Raw genomic sequence first — 12,746 nt, 5'->3', positions numbered from 1 at the left:
ATCATGTTATATTTTGAACTGAGAATTTTGGTACAATGGATTGATAACACCAAGACAACATTAACTCACCAGCCAGATTTATGCATGAATGTTCAATGTTCATTTTCATTTAGCTCTTGTCAAGTTTGTTGCACTTTACCTTTAGTTCTTATCAACATTCATTGCCGTGAAGAATTATCGATCTGGCTTTATCTTATTTCTGCACGTTTTCTCTGCAAGATGGAGCAAATGGTTCTGCAGACCCAGAGGTCCATATTGATCTGACAACCCCATCACAGGGACGCTTAGTGAGTGAGCTTACTTTTCAGCAATTGGTTTGAGCAGCCATAGATTTCTGATGGGTGACAGTAGAGATCCACCAGTGTGAGAGTGTATGCTAATTGAATGAGTGAGCTGATCTATTACAGCAATGAAGTTAAGTTAGACAAGATGCCTTCTGGTAAGTCAAAGCCTGCCAGTGCAGCATGAAAGGAATCTAAGGCAACAACACAATGTACTGTGATCCTGAGGCCTGGAACCCCTGCCAGAGTTTAGTGTGTGTGTGTGTGTGTGTGTGTGGGTGTGTGTGTGCGTGTGTGTGTGTGTGCGTTTGTTTGTAATACCTTGTGGGGACGATTTTCTTGACATATACTACGTTGTGGGGACCAATTGCTCCTTGTGGGGACCGGAGCCTGGTCCCCACAAAGGGAAACCCAGTTTTTGGGTCAGGGGTCAGAGTTAGAGCTAAGGTATGAATTGAGTTTTGGTTAGGGTTAGGGCTAGGTATGTGATGGGTAGGGTTAGGTATGTGATGGTTAGGGCTAGGTATGTGATGGGTAGGGTTAGGTATGTGATGGTTAGGGTTAGGTATGTGATGGTTAGGGTTAGGAAAAGGGTAAAGGTAAGGTTTAGGCTGTAGAAATGAATGGAAGTCAATGGAAAGTCCCCACAAAGATAGCAATACAAACATGTGTGTGTGTGTGTGTGTTTAAAACTGTTTTATATTAAACTATTTCAAACTAAAATCTTCCCTAAGTTATTTGTTTTGGACCCGTTTGAAAGTGAAAAGGAGAAATTTGCAAACAATTTTTTTTTGCAGATGGTCATTTACCTTCTAAAAGGAAATTTGTTATTACTATTTGTGTGAGTACCTCTAATGAAGCCTTCATCAATTTCTCTCTTCAAAGGTCCCCATGGAGGGCATGACAGCAAACACGCTGCAGTCCTGCCGCCTGGACAAAATTAGGACAAGCTAGTGGGCGAGTGACAAGAAGAGCAGTTAATCATCAGTGTAGTCTGAAAGGAGAGAGGCAGGCTGAGTGGGCAGGAGGGCTGCAGGAACAGACTTGAATAAGAAGAGTAAATGACACACATCTTCCTATCTGAGTGGTGAAAGTACAACAGGGCATGGAGGTCAAGGGGTCAAACTTATCAGATTTATTTGGGAATTCCATTTATGTAAGTTTGGATTTTGGTGGTTGGGAAGATTTGATGTCTCCAAAAGTTATGCCCCTCTGCAGTAAGGGTCTAAATCATTAGTGTATTAACATTTGATCAAGAAACATGTTTACTTGACAAATGTGCCTAAATATGGTCAGACTTATTACAACCTCCAGGATAATTTTGAAACATTGGAAATCAACCCCAGACCACAAGATGAAAGAATGAACAGTTGCCATGGTGGAGATTTCAACTTACAAATCCATGCTGCATAGACTGGAGGACAAAGAGCAAAGAGGACAGGAGAAGAAACCCCATGAAACATGACACATGGTCTGGACTAACATGTCTCAATGAGTGTAGACTATACTCTGCACCTAACTTGTGCACTCTAAAAATAAATTAATTGAACCAACTTAATTGAATTGCTTCAATTGGTAACAAGCAATCCAATTAAGTTTATCCAACTTAATTTATTAAGTTTAACCAATTCAATATATTATAATCATCCAACTCAATTTGTTAATTTTTTTAAACAAATTTATTAAGTATGTTTAAGATGACAGATTTAAGTCAGTCTTACTCAAATAATTTAGTTTACTTTAAATAAAGAAGTAAATTAATAAAGGATCTCTTTTTTCATAGGGTTTTTGGCTGAGGCAGCCTTTATTGGAGCGTAGTTATTCAGGAAAGGGGTTAATAACAGAAAGTAAGACCTGCAGCTAAGGTCATCAGGTTGGGCATCAAACCTGCAAAGGCTGTGTCAAGGACTAAGTCCTCCTTATGTGGATTGTGCTCTACCGCTGCACCACCACAGCACCCTGGTTGGTACAGAATCTGTCCCTGGTAAGCTTGAGTCATGGTGTCAGACGTGGGATACAAATATGGTATTGAACTTAATTCTTTCAAGTAAAGTCAAAGTAAAAAGGTCCTTTAAGGAAAAGATTTGTAAAAATTTTTTGGACTGCAAACTAAGAAGTTTTCAGCCCAAAATATTTAGTTTGGAACTACTTAAAAGTTTGAGTTGACTTTTAAGTAGTAGTTCTGTAGAATTACGTCAAAGATATTTTAAATGTTTATTAGAAGAAAATAAATTATTTGAGTAAGAGTGACTGTTATGCCCTTTAATTTTATGTTAAGAGTAATAAGGCTTTTATTTTGAAGGTCAAGCTAGGTCTAGGACAGGAAGTCGTTAAGTTTCGTTTTGTTTTTTACTGTCACGTGAGGAGGTGAATCGGTTACAATCAGCCTTTTGTTTATGCCATCGACATCACCGTCTGTAAGTTTTCATTTAATATTTAAGAGTAGATTTTATTTAGTGTCTTATTTGTTAAGAATGTGTTTTTCGTTTGAACTCTTTTGTACTCATAGTAAATGCAGCTGTTTTATTTATGTTACAGTTTACTCCATGTTGTACGAGTGCTTGGGTCACCGGAATAAAGCAGAAGTAAAGAACCTGTATCCTGATTCAAGTGTTCATTCCAGTGGAGTTAAGCTTACTGCTGAATTGCGTTGTAAACACACAAGGAGAGCAGAATAGTAAAAGACGGTGCGCAGTTGGCTGAACAGCATTAAAGCAGCTACATTAACAAATATGGAGGAAGCACACCTTGAAGGAGCAAGACCAAAAGACATGAAGTCTTTTCAAGATGGAGCGTCAGTTAAAAGCAGTAAAAGTGCTGGTTCCAGTTCAAAACGCTCAAGTACGTCATCAGTTGGTGCTGCAGCAGCACGCGCTAGGGCCAAAGCCGAAGCAGCTCGTGCACGTTTTTCATTCGTCCAGAGAGAGATCAGCATTAAAGTTGACAAAGCTAGACTAGAAGCTAGTCTTGAAGCTCTCGATCTTGAAAAAGAAGCTGCAGCTGCTATTGGTCAAGCCGAAGTTTTGGAAGCGGCAGCAGATTTAGAGAACGAAGAACACCGTAGTTGGAAAAGCCTTCCCAACGTGGTCCAGACACATGAACGTGTAAGTGACTACATCAAAGATCAATCTATGCAGCTTAACCAACACAGTGAATCTGTCAATATGTCATTGATATCAGAGTATCCCATTGAAAATAACCCTCAACCACCAACCAAGGACATCAATAAAGAGGAGTATATTGTGAAAGAATGCTGGCCTCCACCGTTTCAGCCACAACGAAGTTCAGAAGCTTTTAACCCATTTCGGAGTGCTCACATCTGGACTACACCGGCTCACCTAGCAAGGTGAGCCGGTGGAGTTTGGAACTCAAAGGAGTTCCAAACTCCTTTGAACTGGGAAGATGACTTCCCAGTTCAAAGTGAGGAACAGTTTCGAGAACCAAAGTCCAATATACTTCGGCCAAATACCAAGTTAGCTTTTCCACAGTACTCTGACACTTCTCACACAAACCCGCCAGAGTCTTCAGTAATGATGAACGTGGCAAAATACTTGGCACGCAAAGAGCTTGTGAGCACTGGCTTAACACACTTTGACGATCGTCCAGAGTCCTATAGAGCATGGAAATCTGCTTTTTCAAACACCATCAAAGATTTGGATCTCACTGCCAGTGAAGAGTTGGATTTAATCTCAAAATGGCTTGGTAAGGAGTCTTCTGCATATGTCAGACGCTTAAGAGCTGTTCATATTGACAACCCAAATATTGCACTAAAAATGACCTGGGAAAGGCTTGATGAATATTATGGTGCTCCAGAAGTCATAGAAAGTGCTCTTTTCAAAAAGTTGGACAACTTTCCTAAAATCACAAACAAAGATAATCGCAAGTTAAGAGAGCTCGGGGATCTGCTGATGGAGTTACTCTCAGCAAAAGAGGATGGCTACTTGCCCGGCTTGGCTTACTTGGACACAGCTCATGGGATCAAACCCATTCTGGAAAAGTTGCCATACAACCTGCAAGAAAAATGGATCACTCAGGGGTCAAAGTATAAAGAGGACTACAAGGTTGGTTACCCACCCTTCTCCTTTTTCACCTCCTTCATCCAAAACAAGAAACGATCCCAGCTTCGCCCTTTCTGGAAGCAGTTCTGTGACGGAAAATCCAATCTCACGTCACAGTAATTTCAGAACCCCAGTCTTAGTGCACAAGACCAATGTCTTCTCTGGAGTGATACAAAAAGAAGTACCACTTAAAGGTGATGTGGCCAAACATTGCCCCATCCATAACAAACCTCACCCGTTAAAGAAGTGTCGTGGCTTCAGGCTAAAAACCATAGAAGAACGCAAGACTTATATGAAGGATCAAGGAATCTGTTTTAAATGTTGCTCGTCCACTACTCATCTCGCTCGTGACTGCAAAGTCACACTGAAGTGTGATGAATGCGACAGTGACAAGCACATCGCGGCTCTTCACCCTGGTCCACCCCACTGGTCCATCAAACCTGCAAGTCCTGTGATGGATGACGGCGGGGAGCCTGAAAAGGAGGACACTATGCCAGGACCAGTCGCAAGTCCTCTGTGCACTGAAGTTTGTCGCGACCGTTTCACTTCAAAATCGTGTTCAAAGATCTGTCTAGTCAAGGTCTACCCACTAGGGCAACCACAACAAGCTATCAAAATGTATGCTATGATCGATGACCAGAGCAACAAATCTCTGGCCAGGTCAGAGTTTTTCAACTTATTTAAAATCAAAGCAGACTCATATCCCTACACCCTGAAGACTTGTGCTGGCTTAGTGTCAACCTCTGGCAGGAGAGCAAATGGCTACCAAATTGAGGCAGTGAATGATGGAACTCGTTTTCCACTCCCAACACTGATCGAGTGTGATGATTTACCGGACAATCGTGATGAAATACCAACCCCAGAGGCTGCTTTTCATCATCCGCATCTAAAGAGCCTGGTCAGTGAAATTCCGCCATTGGACAATGACGCAAAGATTCTTCTCCTGCTTGGTAGGGACGTTCTCCGGGTTCACAAGGTGAGACAGCAGATCAATAGTCCAGGCAATGCTCCTTTTGCACAAAAGCTTGATCTCGGATGGGTGTTAATGGGTGATGTGTGTTTGGGAAAGGTCCATAAGCCAATTGTCCATAACTGTAAGACAAACATTCTAGAAGATGGAAGACCCTCACTGTTCAGACCCTGTGAGAAACACATCCATCTCAAGCAAACGGCCAACTTCAGCCCAGTTAATGGACTATCTCACAGTTACCACACTGCTGTGGTGGATCACGACTCACTCGGCCTCACAGTCTTTAAGAGAACAGCAGATGATAATAAGCGGGCTTTCTCCATAGAAGACAAACAGTTTCTGCAAATAATGGACAATGAGGTTTTTCAGGACGACTCCAATAGTTGGGTGGCTCCACTTCCATTCAAGTCCCCTAGGCCGCCTTTGCCTAATAATCGTGAACAAGCAATGAACCGCCTTACTTCACTTCAGCGCACATTGGAGCGTAAGCCAAAAATGAAAGACCAGTTTTTTGCCTTTATGCAAAAGATATTTGACAACAACCATGCAGAGGCAGCATCCCCACTATCAAAAGGAAAAGAGTGCTGGTACTTGCCGATGTTTGGAGTCTACCATCCAAGGAAGCCTGACCAAATCAGGGTTGTGTTTGACTCAAGTGCTCAATACAATGGCATCTCCCTAAACAACGTGCTGCTCAGCGGACCAGACTTGAATAACAGTCTATTGGGAGTCCTCATCCGTTTCAGAAGAGAACGAATAGCAGTCATGGCCGACATCGAACAGATGTTTCATTGTTTTGTTGTAAAAGTAGATCACAGAGACTACTTGCGTTTCCTTTGGTACCGAGATAATGACCCCAGTAAGGACATCATTGAATACAGGATGAGGGTTCATGTATTTGGAAACAGCTCTTCTCCAGCTGTGGCAACGTATTGTCTCAGGAGAGCTGCAATGAAGGGAGAGCAACAGTATGGGCCAGACACCAAACGCTTTGTAGAGCGAGAGTTCTACGTCGACGATGGTCTTGTTTCCACACCAACAGAAGAAGAGGCAATTTCTCTGTTACAGAAAACACAAGCATCTCTTTCAGAGTCAAACCTAAGACTTCACAAGATCACATCCAACAGCATCAAAGTCTTAGGAGCCTTTCCAGCTGAAGATCATGCTAAGGGTATTAAAGACCTCTGCTTGGATAAAGATGTAGTACCCACACAGCGAAGCCTTGGATTGAGTTGGGATGTCAAAAGCGATGTATTCACCTTCCAAGTATCCATCAGTGACAAACCATTTACCAGACGCGGTGTCCTTTCCACCATAAACAGTCTCTTTGATCCTCTCGGTTTTGTTGCTCCTGTAAGCATTCAAGGGAAGTCGTTGCTGAGGGAGCTCACCATGGATGGAACGGAATGGAACAGCCCACTTTCACGAGACAAAGCTGAGGTTTGGGAGACATGGAGAGATTCGCTACAGGAACTACAATATCTTAACATTCCTCGAGCTTATACTACTACTTGTTCCAATGCCAGTCGGAAAGAGCTATGTGTGTTTTCAGACGCTTCGTCCAAAGTAATCAGTGCCGTAGTATACCTGAAGACTACAGACGAAAACGGCCAGATAGACGTGGGTTTTGTCTTTGGAAAAGCTAAACTTGCACCTCCAACTGAACCAACCATACCCAGATTAGAACTCTGTGCGGCAGTGCTAGCCGTAGAAATGGCCGAACTCATCATTCAAGAAATCGACATTGAAGTTGATGCAGTTACTTTCTACTGCGACAGCAAAGTGGTGCTGGGTTACATTCATAATGAGTCAAAACGCTTTTATGTGTACGTCCACAACAGGGTACAGAGAATCCGTCAGTCTACAGAACCAAACCAATGGAAGTATGTGCCTACAGAGCATAATCCAGCTGACCATGCTTCTAGGTCAGTTCAAGCCTCAAAGCTCACCAAGATCAGCTGGCTCACAGGCCCAGTGTTCTTACGCAAACCACAGACAACCATTGAACAGCAAGAGACCTTTGAGCTCATCAATCCAGATTCTGATGTAGAAATCCGACCACAAGTGACAAGCTGTGTTACAAGTCAAACGGTCAACCAACTGGATCCTCAAAGGTTTACAAAGTTCTCTTCTTGGAAGTCTTTACAAAGAGCAGTTACAACACTCATTCATGTTAAGGATTCCTTCAAGAAGGAAAGAAGGACCACAGAATGTAGTGGTTGGCATTGGTGTCCAAAACCTTTCACCACTGATGAGTTGTCGAAGGCCACAACAGCGATTGTTTTTGCTGTGCAGCGAGCCTCCTTCTCTAAAGAGCTAGACATTCTCTCAAAGGGAGATGATATTCCCAAAGGAAGCCCACTGACTAAACTAAGTCCGATTGTTGATTCCGAAGGCTTGCTAAGGATTGGAGGAAGGCTTCAACTTTCTGATTTAAGTGACAGAGAAAAGCACCCAGTCATTCTTTTAGGAAAACGCCATGTGTCCATGTTGCTCATCAGACACTATCATGAGCAGGTTGAGCATCAAGGTCGGACATTCACTGAAGGTGCCATTCGAGCTGCTGGCATATGGTTAGTAGGTGGCAAGCGTTGTATAAGTGCTGTTCTTCATGCATGTGTCATCTGCCGAAAACTTCGTAGAAACAGAGAGAAGCAGAAGATGTCAGATCTCCCGCAAGAACGACTGAGCAGTTCACCGCCTTTCACCTACACCGGTCTGGATGTTTTCGGTCCTTGGAGTGTGACAGCTAGGCGCACAAGAGGAGGCATGGCTCAGAGCAAGCGCTGGGCTGTATTGTTCACCTGCATGAGCACACGTGCAGTCCACATCGAAGTCATCGACTCCTTAAACACTTCTTCATTCATCAACGCTTTAAGAAGATTCTTTTCAATCCATGGTCCTTCCAAGCAGCTACACTCAGACTGTGGGACCAATTTCGTTGGTGCCTGCAGAGAGCTGGAGTTCCACAAAGTGGTAACAGACTCAGAAGTCCAAAGGTACACAAACAATCAGGGATGTACGTGGTGTTTCAATCCACCTCACTCTTCTCACATGGGGGGTGTGTGGGAACGCATGATTGGAATCGCAAGAAGAATCTTAGACTCGATGTTGATGCGTACTCCCTCCTCCAGCTTATCTCATGAAGTCCTGTGCACCCTGATGGCAGAGGTGACAGCCATCATCAACTCAAGACCTCTAGTTTCTGTCTCCTCAGATCCAGATGTTCCACAGATACTTACCCCAACAATGCTTCTCACTCAGAAGCAGAGTGTTTTACCTCCTCCAGGAGTATTCACTGAAAAGGATCTGTATAAGCAACAGTGGCGTCAAGTTCAAAGATTGGCTGACAAATTCTGGTATCGTTGGATACACGAATACCTTCACACCCTACAACTTCGCCACAAATGGCAAGAGTCAAGTCCCAACGTTAAAAAGGATGACGTTGTTTTGCTGAAGGATGATTGTATATGTCGCAATGATTGGCCCATGGCTCTCGTGACCGACACTTTCCCAGGCAACGATGGCAAGGTCCGCAGGATTGAGGTCAAGGTCATCAAGGATGGAACCGCTAAAAAGTTTCTCAGACCTATTACAGAAGTTGTTATGCTTTTAAAGAATTAGGACTAGCAAGTTTATAAGTTTGTGTTTTAAGTACTGATATGTGGCATCTTGACAGATACCAGGCGGGGAGTGTTATGCCCTTTAATTTTATGTTAAGAGTAATAAGGCTTTTATTTTGAAGGTCAAGCTAGGTCTAGGACAGGAAGTCGTTAAGTTTCGTTTTGTTTTTTACTGTCACACGTGAGGAGGTGAATCGGTTACAATCAGCCTTTTGTTTATGCCATCGACATCACCGTCTGTAAGTTTTCATTTAATATTTAAGAGTAGATTTTATTTAGTGTCTTATTTATTAAGAATGTGTTTTTCGTTTGAACTCTTTTGTACTCATAGTAAATGCAGCTGTTTTATTTATGTTACAGTTTACTCCATGTTGTACGAGTGCTTGGGTCACCGGAATAAAGCAGAAGTAAAGAACCTGTATCCATTCCAGTGGAGTTAAGCTTACTGCTGAACTGCGTTGTAAACACACACGGAGAGCAGAATAATGACTTAAATTTGTCATATTAAACCCCCTTATGAATTAAGTTATAAAAACTTAGCAAATTGGCAAATTGAGATGGAAGTACTTAATGAATTGAGTTGGATGATCATAATAAATTGAGTTGGTCAGACATAAGATACGAAACTGGCATTGAACTCAATTGTTTTAAGTAAAGTCAAAGTAAAAAGTTCCTTTAGGTTAAAGATTTGTAAGTTTTGAGTTAAATGAACACAAAAAGTAAGTTGTCATAGCAAAAGCAAAATAATTAAGTAAAATTAATGTAAATTAGTCCATAAGATGAACTGCAGCCCAAATACACTTTTAAGAGTGTATACCAGTGCCATATTATTAGCAATATGTGCAATATACTGAAATTTATGTAAATCACTCTGTACCAACTAGATAGGTTAATGTTTAAGTTTGTGTTTTGAAACTGCTCATTAGTGGAAAATGATTAAAAGTTTAAGTTATAAAAAATTTATATTGAAACTCCACGAGGCAAATAAAATCCCATGTTTTAGATGTTTTCTTGAAATCCAAATGAAAAATAATTTACCCTTAATCCATATTCTGGAAACTTACTGTAATTTCATAAGAGCCCTATGAGAAGGGCCAGACTTCACAAGGTTCTGCCTTATGTCAAGTCATGAGTGGAATCCAACTATCTGCTGGGCCTCCAACACCTCATGCTATAAGTTACACTTTGTGTTTGCTGGGTATGCATATTTGTGAAATCCTGTGTTGAACAAGGGCCAATATAAACATATGACCAAAAGAAACAGCTAGCAATCTAAACATTGACTAAGTCTCTTATACCTGCTGCAGAAATTCAGGAAACTGATAAGTTTCTGTCACATTAAACAATATGGCTGGTAGGTCAAATAACGTCAACTATTACTCAATTTTTCCTGGAAAGGACAGAAGATCTGTATGTGTGTGTGGTAGGTGTAGGGGGCTTACTGAAAATTCTGAAATATAATACATGAGTGAAACAGCTACCAAAAGAGAAAGAGAGAGAGAGAGAGAGAGAGAGAGAGAGAGAGAGAGAGAGAATGATGACATAGCTGCATTAACTCTGAAACCCAATCCTTTGATTAGGATGCTTAGCAGCATTTATTGACTATTACTCAGAACATTTACACGCATTTGAGCTGAAGAGAAAGACAATGCAGATAATAATGAAACTTGTCAAAAAGGGAAAAAACGGTTTTGTTAAACTAGCTATGAAGCTAGTTTGAAGCTATATTTCTAAATGGAGATGTATAAGTATGTATAATTATTATAAATGTTTTACCACTTTTGGAGGGCGCCCCCAAAAGTGGTAAATGCTTACCGATAGTAGAGTTGTAGAAGGCTGTACACTTTATAATCGATTCCACAAAGAATCCATTCTCTATCACTCATCATCACTGGTTGATATTAGTCAAGGATGATCTCCTTTATTAGTTGTCATGGCAGCAAAGTTCTCTGGCTGTCTAATATTCTATGCTGTGAGAGGTCCTTTGTACACAAACAATTAAAGCAACCCATGTTTGGAGTGTGTGTATTATTCACTGCTTTTCATAATGTATGCATTTGTTGATTTCCCTTCTGTGTAGCATTGCTTTAATTACTTGCTTTAAAAGCTCTACAGTATAAAATCCCAGGACTTATTGTGTATGCAGCACAGTCTACGTTTTATCCGTGAGGAATCTATCAGTGTACAACACTAAGCAGCAACAACAGTCTAACTTACTAACATCTGCAAAAGCAACAGTCATCATATCAGGTAACCAAACTTGGAGATTATACTGAACTGAAGAAGAAAGGAAAAGAGCTAACAGTAACAAAAACAGTCATGTTGCTCAGTCAACATCTAAAATCCTTCTTGATTAAGCAGTGTCCTTTCTCTTCATAATTTACTCCAAAGTTTGCTTCTTCTCCATACTCAGCTTGGCTTGTATTGTGCTAAGTGAAGATTTTATGTTGTCATTAATTTGGTGATATTGAATTGAACTACATGAAGAGCTTTAGTTTTCACATCTCATTCTGTCTGACTGAAGTTGCTTTTAGGAATATCCATTTACAGTGGCTTGTAAAAGTATTCATATCCTGAGAATTTTCCATATTTCATCACATTACAATCACAAACATCAATATATTTCATTTGATTTAATGTGAAAGACCAACACAACATGTCATACAATTGTTAAGTACAAAGAAAAACAATAAGAAAATGGTAATATAAAATTATTACTATTGTTTTACAAATTAAGCACTTAAAAGTACAGAGTATTCAGCCCCCCCTGAGTTTACACATTGTGGAACCACCTTTTACTGCTTTAACAGCTGCTAGTCTTTAGGGTTCGCCTCTACCAGCTTTGTGCATCTAGTGACTGAATATTTGTTTCCATTCTTCTTAAACAACCCAGACTGTGTAAAGCAGCTCAAACTCAGTCAGATTAGATGGAGAGTTTGTGAACAGCAGTTTTCAGAATTTGCCACAGATTCTGGATTGGGTTTAGGTTTGGACTTTGACTGGGCCATTCTAAAACATTAATGTGGTTTGTTTTAACCATTCTATTGTAGCCTGGTTTAGCGTGTTTATCCTGAAGCTGAAGCTCTGCCCCGCTCTCCAGTCTTTTTCAGACTTCCCTGACCCCGTTGATGAGAAGCACCCCAGAGCATGATGCTGCCACCTCCATATTTAACAGTGGGGATGGTGTGTTCAGAGTGATAAACACTTAATGTTTTGGATTCTGGACAAAAAGTTTAATTTTGCTAAAAGTTGTCTGTTCTGACTAATTATATGGATCTCCGAAGCTCACCCAGTTACCATGGACCTCTTGGTGGGTTTACTGATTGACATTCTCCTTGCCTGATCTGTCAGTTTTGCTTGACATCCACTTGTTGGCAGTAAATGGCTGTGTCATGCTGTCTCCATTGAGATTGAACATAGCTGTGTAGGATGTGCACAGTCTGGGTTGTTGTTTTCTAATATATCTTTGTCTTAAACTTCTTTACGACCTTAACAAAATATGAAATAATTAAGTTTTAAGAATACATTTGTAAGGCATTGTAAAGAAACTGTCTTTCATCTTGTATTGTCAAAATATGAATATCAAAATCTTTCAAAAGAAAGTATAGCCTTTTGTTACTTCCAAGTTGAGCTGGTGGGATTCTTTTTCTTTTTTTTTTTTCAAAACTTCTCTGGAAAACTTCCATGTGATGCCAGATGCTGCAGCAAAGTTCTTACCCAACTCAGATTCATAGTATTGCAACACAGTTCATGCCGTGTGCTTCATGCTTCAGTCACCTCTGTAAATAATGAAGATAGAGGTTTTCCATGGGGC

The 12,746-nt window shown here is 40.9% G+C and overlaps 2 long non-coding RNA genes across 2 annotated transcripts; both read left to right on the top strand.

The window, feature by feature from the left end:
• Positions 1-2,638: 2,638 nt before the first annotated feature.
• On the top strand, positions 2,639-2,880 carry LOC148157886 (uncharacterized). Its single transcript, XR_015764006.1, has 2 exons — positions 2,639-2,698; positions 2,820-2,880. It is a non-coding gene; the product is annotated as an uncharacterized LOC148157886 (long non-coding RNA).
• A 6,092-nt stretch (positions 2,881-8,972) lies between these two features.
• On the top strand, positions 8,973-9,353 carry LOC148157885 (uncharacterized). The gene is made up of 2 exons (XR_015764005.1): positions 8,973-9,171; positions 9,293-9,353. It is a non-coding gene; the product is annotated as an uncharacterized LOC148157885 (long non-coding RNA).
• The last annotated feature ends 3,393 nt before the right edge of the window (positions 9,354-12,746 follow it).

Source organism: Poecilia mexicana, unplaced genomic scaffold (genome assembly GCF_051168715.1).
Source record: "Poecilia mexicana isolate PSO_F unplaced genomic scaffold, ASM5116871v1 scaffold_8, whole genome shotgun sequence".
In the NCBI taxonomy this organism is placed as follows: domain Eukaryota; kingdom Metazoa; phylum Chordata; class Actinopteri; order Cyprinodontiformes; family Poeciliidae; genus Poecilia; species Poecilia mexicana.
The sequence above is the reverse complement of the archived record's forward strand: the minus strand, read 5'-3'. Positions and strand labels throughout refer to the sequence as shown.